Here is a 12,613-nt window from a genome sequence, read left to right as displayed (position 1 = left end):
TGGGGAGAGAGTTTGTCAAGGTGCAGAGGGGAGTGTTTGTATACATCAAGAGTGTATATACCAAGAGTGTATTTGTTGCATTGTTTTAGGAGGCAGTTTGGAAATATGTAGTAGAATTTAAAATGTGAATTCCCTTTGATCATGCAATTTCACTACTAGGAAAACTCTCCTACTGATATGCTTATATAAACATGCAAAGGCAGATAGAATGATGATCACAGAAGTGTCCTTTAGAAATGAGAAATTGAAAACAAACTGAACATTGGTCAGTAAAAGAATTGGTTAAATAAATTACAGTGCAACTTCATGATGAAATATTACTCAGCATTAAAACAAGTAGTGTGCATTGAAAAAAGTAAGCCCTAGAACAGTTTGTGGTGTGTAATTCCATTTAAAAAAAGACATACATGTGTGGAGCCCAGTAGTGAGCACTTACAGTCCCAGCTACTTGGGAGGCTGAGACGAGAGGACCCCTTGAGCCCAGGCATTCGAATCCAGCCTTGGCAACATAGTAAGACCCTGTGTCTAAAGAAGAACAAAAAATTACACACACACACACACGCGCGCGCGCATATATATGTATGTTATTATATATACCTACAACATTTCTGGAAAGTAATAAAAAGTTGAAACAATCACTCTGGAAAATGTAACTGAGGGGTGGTTGTAGAGGTGAAAATTAGATACTATTGTACAAGATGAAAACATATTACCAGCATCTTTTACGTGTGTAAATTTTAAACACTCAAAAATAAAAAGCGAAAGGGACTATAATTATCTTTCAGGATTTGTTTTTGAACACAGACTGCCTCAAGATAGGTAGGTGGCCCACATGACTAACTGAGGAACATCCTTTCATGCGATCATATCCCACTGAGTAGGTGTTTCCTTTCCTCTTTTTACATTCAGTATAATTTTCAGCAACTGCAAAATTTGTCAAGATGGGGGAGAAGTAAATTGAGTAAGAATGGTTGTATGGAATTAGGAGAGAACACCTATAAACGGTAGGAAAAAAATCTTTGTTGACAGTCATCAATCAAGAGGAGCATACCATCTACTTTGAAATTTTTTCCTTTTATTTTAAAATTAAAAAATTCTTTTGAATGGTTGGAGCTCTAGCAGCCAACTCTACTCTTTTTTTTTTTTTTTTTTTTTTTTTTGAGACGGAGTCTCGCTCTGTCGCCCGGGCTGGAGTGCAGTGGCCGGATCTCAGCTCACTGCAAGCTCCGCCTCCCGGGTTTACGCCATTCTCCTGCCTCAGCCTCCCGAGTAGCTGGGACTACAGGCGCCCGCCACCTCACCCGGCTAGTTTTTTGTATTTTTTAGTAGAGATGGGGTTTCACCATGTTAGCCAGGATGGTCTCGATCTTCTGACCTCGTGATCCGCCCGTCTCGGCCTCCCAAAGCGCTGGGATTACAGGCTTGAGCCACCGCGCCCGGCCCCAACTCTACTCTTGACTGCCTTTTCTGACTATTTTTGTCTGAAGCTACTGACAATACTATTTTGAATGAACTCATGGTCATTCAACCACATTTAATTCTCAGGAAGTAGAAGTTCTTATTAATATTCTTTCCCATGTATAGCTGTTGCTGATGTTCTTACAGGTGAAGGAGGGGCCAAATTGTTTAGAAAGAACAGTATCTCCAGTTCTTGGAAGGAGTTTGAGCTGAGAGACCGCCAGAGATGTCACCACTGTTTGATATTACTTGCGAAAAAAAATCTGTTCAAGAAGCCTATACATAACTGGTTAAAGTGAACTTTTTGATTGAATGAACATTTTATTAAATTGACTACTTCACTGGCATTGTGCAGTATTTTCTATGTGTTAGGTCCTGCTAGACACTGGGGGTATAAAGATAAAAGTACATATTCTTATGAACTTTACAGTCTAGTTGGAGAAGTAAAGATATGATCCACAAATTACAGTATAGCATGTTAATTGCAAGGAAGTGAGTGGGTACAAGCTATAGTCAGCAGGAAACACACATGCTGATATTTATAACTGAAAAACACATGGTCACTTTAGCTTATTAATTAGGCTGGGAAGAATCAACTATGTCAAAATCATCCTAAGCATTTCCTAAGAGGAGCTATACGTTGTTGTAAAATCAAAACCTAATGGTGGGGATGGTGATCCTGGAGGGAAAATAAAAACACCATAGAATTTCATGACTGTCCATTTATGACACTCATCCTGTTTTCATTCTTGGAAGTTCTTCTGTTTCTCTAAATAATGTTGCTATTAAAACTCCGTGTTCTTTTAGTAGTTTTAGAACTTAGGTAATTGACAAAATTTTCCTTCTGAATTTTGTACAAGACAGACAATTAGATTTGCACTGTTTGCAAAAACAGGAAATTTTGAGGCAAAAGTAGTAGTTATCGATGAATAAGAAAGAGAGCTTTTGACATCATTAAAGACCACTAGATTCCTCCTTCCTATTTTAAAGCCTTCCACACTTGTCAGTTCCATTTACTTTTAATTATATGATTATGAATAAATCACATGAAAAAATAATAGATCTGGGTACATTAATTATGTATTGAAAGACAAGTAGATCCAGCAGATTAAACAGAATAGAATAAGTGTGTGTGTATTTAGTGACTTTTGTTTGACTGCTCTGACAAGCACCACCCAGATTTACTGTAGTGTGCAGAAAAAAGAGAGCAAAAGGAATGTGATAGGTAATTCTAGGACTGTGTTGAACTGAAAAAAAAATTATAGAATTAAAGAACTCCAAAGTATACTGTATAACAGTTCTTAGTTCTCTAGTCTGATATTTGGGGCCCTTCAGAACGAATGCTTTTTGGCTTTCCAAAAGGCTTTGGAGTTAGCCTTGCGCCATCTGCTGGATTATGTTAGTATTTTCATCTGCACTAGGACGGGGTGTTGGAAAGACATTCAGATTCACATTTAATGTCTCTTGCTACTAGCCATGGCAGAGAACCCTCCCGCCTTTTTTTTTTTTTTCTTTCCAACTTATAGCATTTTCCTCTGAATGTGCTTTATCTTCTCTCTGTCTTTGCTGCCAGAAAGATGCACCTAATTAGGTAAATTCCATTTGTTTTTCAGATATGATGTGTCTAAAATATGGCCTCTGCAAACAAATGAGATGTAGAGGATATTGGGCAGGTGCACAGATCTGAGCCTCCCCCCATATGCTTTCTTGGATGCTTATGTGTGTAGGCAGGGGCCAAAAAATATAGTCAGATAAACTGAACTACTAATGTCTTATTTTATTTTTTCTGTTTTTATAAAACATCTTGTAAATAAAGGTGTCCTCATTGGGTTTTATTCTGGCAAGTGAACTTTGTCTGATATAAGAAACAGGGAAATGTTCTGGTAAAGAAAAAAGGAATTGCTAGAACAGTGAGCATTTAAAATATTAGGTTTATGGAAAGATCAACACTTGAAATTATGACTGTTAATTTCTTTATTATTCTTGGATAACTAGACTGCTTTTGAAAACAAATCATTGCCTAAACATTTCATGAAATTCTGTCACGGACTGGGATGAATTCCAAGACAGCTTCATTGTTATATGTAAACAAAGACAAATAAGCAAAGCTGCAGAAAAATGCCCAAAGGACATTTTCTCATTGGATAAACACATGAGGTCTTACTGGTCATGGGTTAACTGCTTCACATATTTTAGATTTTTAAATTGCTGGAGCTCACATGGGAAACAAGGATAGCCACTGTTTTCATGATGAATGTTCTGCCGTCATTTCTTTCTTTATCCTTTTGTCATTTTGTGTGCATTGTGGTACTTGTGGATGGGTGTTACTGGTATTTCTAACACTGTAAGCCTAAAAGCCTGCAGTATTTCCCATTTGACTCACCAGTCCCCATTTAACAAGTTAGGAAATGAAATGAATTCGAGACACCAAGTTCCTGTCTTACAAATTGTGGGATCTCATGGAAAATACTAAGTCAGACAGCAAGTTAGCATTTTATTCTTTTAGGATAATAGGTCAGCAGGGATGCAGCACAGGAGAAGGTGCAAAGGTCCAGAGACTAGGGACATAAGGATCTGACAGCTTGCTGCAGTCTTGTTATGCAAGATCAGTTGTTCAAGAGCAAATCTGTGAAATCTCACATTTACTTCTTGTCTGTCACTGGGGTTGGCCACTCAGCAGATGCAGATGACAAGAGGAAGGCAACTGTAACAAAACAGAGCCTTGCATGTCAGGGAAACTTCTGTCATGGCCCATTTTTATTTAACCTCAGCACTGGGTCCCATTAGAGGAGCCCTCTAAACACCTCTCTGAGCCGCTGTGATCTGAAAAGATTGAGTTTCATGTAACTTGGGGAAGAAATAGAAAGTAAGTATTTGAATAATTATGGGTGAAAAGTCTTGAATGAGGCCACTTTCAGAAGACAATTTTTATTCCAAGAGTGTTTGACTTATGTAGGAGAGTAATAGAATAGAATAATAACAACGTTAAATATGTAGGAAGTAAATTCTATCATTACTAAGTAAACAGCTGCCATTGGCAACTTTTCTATATAGTCACAGCACCTTTGAGGGGGTCTCTCTTTGCAGCAACAAATGGTAAGAATGGAAATTGGTCCCTTCCTTCACCATTTATGTACAGGTGATACTTATTATTTGTGGATTCTGTATTTGTGAATGTTGCATATTTGTGACTGTTGGGGAACATGGAAATCTACAGTTTAAACAAAGTTCCTAGGTGATTCCTGCATTATAACATTTGCAAACGTAATTGTAGGCTCCAAAAGCAGAAGCTTAGGCATTGACAAGCTGTGGTCACATGGGAAGCTCAGTACAGCCTTCTTTGTCTTCCCCTACCCCTCATTCCAATGGTAGATACTCGTAATGTCTGGAACTTGGTGGGTTTGTGGACCTCTGAGGCAAAAAACAGACAAAACACTGGTGAGTTTTCTTCTTAGGAGTTGTTATGGATGTTCTAGATCTTGTCTTTGGGAAGGCCTAGAAAGTCACAGGTCTGAAGCAGACAGAATGAAGTCACTAATCGCTCCAGTCCCCTCTTCTCAATTTGGGATCTTGGTCTTTATGACTCCAAGACTCTGCTTCACGAAGAAAGGTGGGGAACAACCCCAGCGCATTCAATTCAACCGTCACCCTGTACCTGGGCCTTCCAGATGTACCCTCTGTCCTTCACTTCTAGCCTTCTCTTCCACCACTCTCCTCTCACTTACTTTGCTCCAGCTGGACAGGCCTGCTAATTGGTCCATGAACACAGTGCACTCATTCCTGCCACACGGCCTTTGCACTTAAACTTCCCTGGGACTTCACATGCCTGATGAGACTCTCACTTGGTTTAGGTCTGTGCCCATATGTTACCACTCCAGAGGCCTTTCCTGAATGCTCTGTCACTCTTCCTGTTACAATGTTTTATCCTTTTTTTTTTCCTATCTCTCGCTAATATTAGATGGTTATTTTAAAATTTCTTTCTGCCCCACCACCCTTCCCTTCAGAATGTAAATTTCATGAGGAAACTGTCTTGTTCAACTCTTTATTCCTTACCTGCTCCCCACAATGCTTGGCATATGGTAAATCCTTAATAAAATAACAGACTGGCCAAATAAATATTTGTCCATCAAGTGTTCTTTGGAAATCCCTTGGCCCATTATCATTCCTGTTCACCTAGTTAAAGGAATCTGGAATTTGATTAAACAAATCAGTTTATGTTGCACTAACATATGTTCATGTTTAGAACACATTACATTTAAGATTAATAGAAAGGAATAGAGGCCACACGTGCAGAGCAAGTGCCTACTGCCTCCCTGTCCCTCCTGCAATGCTCATCCCCAGGATTCCCCCAGCTCGTCTGCCCGCCATGGCCTACAAGGAAGCAGCGTTCGATGACGCAGTGGAAGAATGAGTGATCAACGAGGAATACAAAATATGGAAAAAGAACACCCCTTTTCTTTATGATTTGGTGATGACCCATGCTCTGGAGTGGCCCAGCCTAACTACCCAGTGGCTTCCAAATGTAACCAGACCAGAAGGGAAAGATTTCAGCATTCATCTACTTGTCCTGGGGACACACACATCAGATGAACAAAACCGTCTTGTTATAGCCAGTGTGCAACTCCCTGATGATGATGCTCAGTTTGATGCGTCACACTACGACAGTGAGAAAGGAGAATTTGGAGGTTTTGGTTCAGTTAGTGGAAAAATTGAAATAGAAATCAAGATCAACCATGAAGGAGAAGTAAACAGGGCCCATTATATGCCCCAGAACCCTTGTATCATCGCAACAAAGACTCCTTCCAGTGATGTTCTTGTCTTCAACTATACAAAACATCCTTCTAAACCAGATCCTTCTGGAGAGTGCAACCCAGACTTGCGTCTCCGTGGACATCAAAAGGAAGGCTATGGGCTTTCTTGGAACCCAAATCTCAGTGGGCATTTACTTAGTGCTTCAGATGACCACACCATCTGCCTGTGGGACATCAGTGCTGTTCCAAAGGAGGGAAAAGTGTTGGATGCGAACACTTTACAGGGCATACAGCAGTAGTAGAAGATGTTTCCTGGCATCTGCTCCGTGAGTCTCTGTTTGGGTCAGTTGCTGATGATCAGAAACTTATGATTTGGGATATTCGTTCAAACAATACTTCCAAACCAAGTCACTCAGTTGACGCTCACACTGCTGAAGTGAACTGCCTTTCTTTCAATCCTTATAGTGAGTTCATTCTTGCCACAGGATCAGCTGACAAGACTGTTGCCTTGTGGGATCTGAGAAATCTGATACTTAAGTTGCATTCCTTTGAGTCACGTAAGGATGAAATATTCCAGGTTCAGTGGTCACCTCACAATGAGATTATTTTGGCTTCCAGTGGTACTGATCGCAGACTGAATGGGATTTAAGTAAAATTGGAGATGAACAATCCCCAGAAGATGCAGAAGACGGGCCACCAGAGTTGTTGTTTATTCATGGTGGTCACATTGCCAAGATATCTGATTTCTCCTGGAATCCCAATGAACCTTGGGTGATTTGTTCTGTATCAGAAGACAATATCATGCAAGTGTGGCAAATGGCATAGAACATTTATAATGATGAAGACCCTGAAGGAAGCGTGGATCCAGAAGGACAAGGGTCCTAGATAAGTCTTTACTTCTTGTGATTTTAGACTCCCCTTTTTTCTTCTCAACCCTGAGAGTGATTTAACACTGGTTTTGAGACAGACTTTGTTCAGCTATCCCTCTATATAATAGGTACCACCAATAATGCTATTAGCCCAAACAGTGGGTGTTTTCTAAATATTAATGGGGGGGCTTGATTCAGCAAAGCCACAGACTTAACGTTGAAATTTTCTTCAGGAATTTTCTAGTAACCCAGGTCTAAAGTAGCTACAGAAGGGGGAATATTATGTGTGATTATTTTTCTTCTTATGCTGTATATCCCCAAGTTTTTCATACTCTTTTAAGTAAAGGCTAGAGTGAGTAAGGAATAGAGCCAAATGAGGTAGGTGTCTGAGTCATGAAGTATAAATACTGAAAGATATCACTTTTATTCAGGAAATAGGGGAGATTCAAGTCATATAGATTCCTACTCGAAAATCTTGACACCTGACTTTCCAGGATGCACATTATTATACGTAGACCAGTTTCCTCTTGGTTTCCTCAGTTAAGTCAAAACTACATGTTCCTCTTTCCCCATATATTCATATATTTTTGCTCATTAGTGTATTTCTTGAGCTGTTTTCATGTTGTTTCTTTCCTGTGTGTGAAATGGTGTGTTTTTTGTTGTTGTTGTTTTTAACTTGGGACCACCAAGTTGTAAAGATGTAAGTTTTTACCTGACAGTTACACCACAGGCAGACTGTCAAGTTGAGAAGAGTGAATCAATAACTTGTATTTGTTTTAAAAATTAAGTTAATCCTTGATAAGGGTTGCCTTTTTTTAGGAGTTAGCCGTTGATCACTAGTTTGATGCCATCTCCATTTTGGGTGACCTGTTTCACCAGCAGGCCTGTTACTCTCCATGACTAACTGTGTAAGTGCTTAAAATGGAATAAATTGCTTTTCTACATTAAAAAAAGGATTAATAGAAAGATGCTAACACAGAATAAAGACAGTGCAGGGCACATCTGTGAATGCCTCCGGGGAAAACATCCTGTTACAGAGGGTCTTGTAGAATGTAGAGTAACTCCATATAGAGATGTGGGGTTTCTGTAAATAGCCACAGGGCATCAGGAAGCAGGAACAACATGAACAAAAGCAGTATGTTTTAGGAAACTGGGAGTAACTTCAGGTGATGAGAGAGAAGGACACATGGGGAGAAGTGGCAAGAGATGAAGGTCCACAGATAGAGGAAAGTTAAGAATAGTTTTGCCTAGTGTGCAAAGTACTCTACTCAATTTGATTTTGAAGAAATGAAAAAAATCAAAGGCTTTTAAATGCAGAAAAGCAAAATCATTCCTGTGTTTTGGAATGATAGTGCCAGCAGTGGGTGGTAATGGATCAGAAAAATTATGTTGGAATTAGCAAGGAGAGTTAGGAAGCATCAGGGAAATACACACAGAGTACAGGGGTGGTGGCAATGAAGGAGGAGAAGGGGAAATCATGTTGAAGCAGAATCAGTAGAATTTGGAGATAGTTCGGTTGTGAAAAAGAATGGTCGTAAGCAACCCATTCAATAGTTGTTCTTTCTTTTGGGTATGAGAAGAGTGGAGGACTCTACCAAACAAGGAAATGCCTCAGAATCACCAAAGAAAGAGGAAACCACAGTTTTCAGTCTTGAAGGGTACATAGTGGAAATAAAGAAAACCAATTGTTAACATATCAGGGCCAAAGATATAGAACATACGATTATTCAGGTACCTGATAGTTTCTCTGGAACAGATCCATGATAAAATGTGTATTGAGCAGAGATTTACAGGAAAATGTCAGATGATAACTTGAATGCAATGAGAAGGATTTGAAACCAATAACAGCTAACAGGAAAAGCTGATTTAAAATATGCATTTAAAATTAGCTGGGCATGGGGACACACACCACTGCACTCCAGCCTAGCGACAGAGCTAGCCTCTGTCTCAAAAAAAAAAAAAAAAAAAAAATGTATTTACGTTATAACAAAAGTACCTTAGAGAAAGAAATATGCATTTATACCAATTAACAATATACACCCATTCCACTTTCATTAAGTTAATTATTGTTAGGAGTACCTCCGCTGATCTAGCCAGAGTTTTGTAGCTTCTTCCTTACTCACTCAGATGTAGCAATAGAACTGAGCATTCAATTCTAGGAACTTAAAAAATAAAAATGAAATAGAGACTTATTTGGTAAATAGTGGCAGAAACTGCCTGCCTTCACTCCCTGGCCCATGGCCAGACACTGCATTCAAGGCAGTTTCCACTGGAATGAATGAGGCTGGCGAAGGATGCAGGCTTAAAAGTACCTCCTTGACTGAGACTCAGCAGCAGTAGGTGCCTAGGATCCTGTTCATGAGGGAATGGGAGGGGCATAGAGGAGCAGAGCTGGGTTTCTGGACACATGTATATAGCAAGTTAATTGCAATAAATTCAGCCTTCAATCTTCTAAAAAGCTCACCTTCTCAGCTTCTGAATATCAGACATGTGGGTTTATCTCTGAATAGTTTATTCATTCTTAAGAGCTACTCAGGGAAAAGAAGATTCAACTGATTTATCTTGTTGAGGAGGACAAAAACTTAGGTACCTTGTGCTCAACATTTTTTATGACTAGTTTGTGCTCGCTGTTCCAAACTATCTGAGGTTCACTATGTATTTTAAACAAAAACAAACTCAATATCCAGAATAAAATGTGTTTAATATGACCTTCCCTTGCCTTTTGTATCTTTCGTGGTGAAGTAATTGCATCAATTCTTTTAAAAAATTCTTCTCCATAATTAGGCTGATTCCAACTTTCCTTTTCTCATTTCTCAGTGGAGATCACCACCAATAAAATCTTGAGCACCTCCCTGTACAATTATTAACTTACTTGCATCTTTGAGAGGCCAAATACAATATATGGAGTGGTGAACTGGAGCTTTCAACTTCAGTTTTTACATCAAAGTTTTCTCAGAAAACTTGTTTGTTCATATCACCCGACCTTTACAAAGTACATGCATACTCAATTAACTCTTAGGTTCAGTGATTTCCAAGCCAGTCTCATTCATCTTTGGCTTCATAAAAAATATGCTCAAGTTGCCAGATAGCAATCAAATAAATCTTCAGGAATTGCTCTTCTGTATTTGATTGTTTCCATTGTTAGGTTTTAAGCTTCTTCTCTGAAACATTAGTTTATAAATGTTGAAAAACCTACCTGTGTGCATATGAGCCTCTCTGTAGTTCCCCATTTTCATAATGATCTAGTGCATACGTTAGAGTCAGTACAATTACAATTGCTAACAGAATTCCAAGTGTATGAACATAAATTTGGCTTCAAATTATATAGGAAGTTTGTTTTGAAGGGCTTGGGAAGCATTAGATTGACTGTAGAACTAAGACTTAGAAAAATAAAGGATTGAGTTAGGTCAATAGGATGATAGCTTGTGTTGTCTAGTTGGAGTCTGATCATATTGGTAAATCAAAATCATTTTATAAATGATTCATAGGCTAGAAGTCTTGAATTATACATAATTTAGAACAATGAATACCATGTGCAAGAGGCAAAGTGGGATAAGGCCCGTTTGCTACCTTGTGAATCTTACTATCCAGGGGGGCAATAGACTTAGACATAGCAGACTCTAGTAAGGGTTGGGGGATTATTATTATTCCCAAAGGAGGAATAAACAAAGGGCTATGAAAAGGTAGTAACAATTCTGAGCAGAGTCATTAGGAAAGGCTTTATGGAGAAAGTGGCATTGAAACAAGGCTTTGAAAGACAAGGAAGTAAGAACCAAGGATGATGGAGCAGCGCAGCCATCATATTCAAGTCAGAGAAAATGAAGGGCTATAAGAGACCACAAGGAATTGAGAAATCATCAAAAATGTACTCAGGAAATACCCATAGTTGTATGGGGTTGGTGTGTGGGGTATTTATGACTAGATATTTTATCTTATTTGAGAGGAAACTTGAAGCCACTTCTGGGTGCCAAGAATGGCAAAGACAGGATGAAAAGCATGACTTTATGTAATTCTATTTAGCTTTATATTTTACAGTTTAATGTGTCAAGACAGGAAGTTCTGCTTGATGACACTGAGTAATTTTCTGGCCCCCAGTGATTCTGTAAGAAAGTATTGTTTCACATAATTGTGCATTCATTATGAATCATTACAGACATTCATTTCCTTCATTTTTTTTAATTGAGTGACTGTTAATTGCTCTCTTCACACCAAGGTCCCAGGTATAACCATTAATGATTGTTCTCAGTCATCAATAATGCTCACTGTGTTGCAGTGAATTAGTCCACGAACATTTTCTGAAGCTGTTTATTAGGTTTCTCTATTGCATTGGGAAGACCAAAACCAAGAATAGGTGTTTTGCCTGAACTGCAATCATTAATTTTCTCTTATTGCTGGATTTCTGACTCTTACTTTGTGAATTCCCTACATGTTACCTTTGTTCTAACCATGCTTGAGAAGATATTCAAAAGATCAATATCTACAGTTTGGAGCGATCCATATGCTCTCAGTGTTATTGTTTGTAAGAATGATAGACAAGGTGGTCATCCCTTACTATCAGAAATCAGGTTCTGTTTAATTAATATGTTGAAATTATACACAGCAGTGGGAATAGAAACAGAAAATAAAACTGTTCCTCACCAAAGCCATGTGGTCATTGTGATATAGTGTCAGAGAAAAGAACAAATTTAGGGTATTGCTGAAAAAGACACTCAGGGTCAAGGCTAAGGGTAAGGCTAAAGACTAAGTCAAAACTGGTTGAAAGGCCTTTAAGCCAAGGCTTTTGAAACAATTAAGGTGTCTACTAGATCCTTTTATGTGCACAAAAGGATTTCTAGAAAGATTAAAATCTTGATTTTATAGAACCTGGAAACCTCCAAAGTATCTGTGATTGAGTGTCTAGAGACAGACATCTCAAAAGTAAGTATGAGTATGGCTTTTGGGGCCTACCATGTTTGGAACTTACAATGCTTTGGAAAAAGCTGTATTAGAGGAAGCATTGCCAGGCTGTCCTAAAAGACTGAAATCATTTGAGATATGAAAAAGTCTCGGGAATCCCAGCTTTCCTCAGGCAGGGATTGAGGTGGGAAAACTGCTCAATATCCAAAAATGGTGTATTCTCCAATGCTATCTCCTGAGGTGCCCAAGGAGAATGGTAGAAAAGGAAGACAATTCCAGAAGGCAGAGCTGTGGAAACCAACGAAATCACTTCCAGGAGCAGAAGCAGGGTGGCATCAAGAAACATTTCCTACCCTCAGAGGAGGGTATCTGGCAACATTTCACCAGCAGGATTTCACCTTATCTACAAGGCAGTCACTGTTGTGTGACTCCCATACTTCCCCTTTTTCTAATGGGAGTATTTTTACTTTTATCCTATTCCTGTTCCACCTTTGTATGTTCAGTTTGTGTTGGACACATAACTTTTCCTTTAATTAGGAGGTCTCTGGATTAAGACGAATTACATTCGGACCTGATGTAAATCACAAGATCCTAAAACATGAGGCTATGATTAGATGAGACTTTGGTGGGTCTTTCGCT

The 12,613-nt window shown here is 38.9% G+C and overlaps 1 pseudogene across 1 annotated transcript; it reads left to right on the top strand.

Annotated features, from left to right (window-relative positions):
- Positions 1-5,824: 5,824 nt before the first annotated feature.
- LOC108512011 (histone-binding protein RBBP4 pseudogene) lies at positions 5,825-7,872 on the top strand (annotated as a pseudogene). Its single transcript, XR_001880461.1, has one exon. The product of XR_001880461.1 is annotated as a histone-binding protein RBBP4 pseudogene (transcript).
- Positions 7,873-12,613: the final 4,741 nt, after the last annotated feature.

This window comes from Rhinopithecus bieti, unplaced genomic scaffold, assembly GCF_001698545.2.
Source record: "Rhinopithecus bieti isolate Rb0 unplaced genomic scaffold, ASM169854v2 scaffold_28090, whole genome shotgun sequence".
In the NCBI taxonomy this organism is placed as follows: domain Eukaryota; kingdom Metazoa; phylum Chordata; class Mammalia; order Primates; family Cercopithecidae; genus Rhinopithecus; species Rhinopithecus bieti.
Note: the sequence above shows the minus strand (reverse complement) of the source record. Positions and strands in the feature narration are given on the sequence as shown.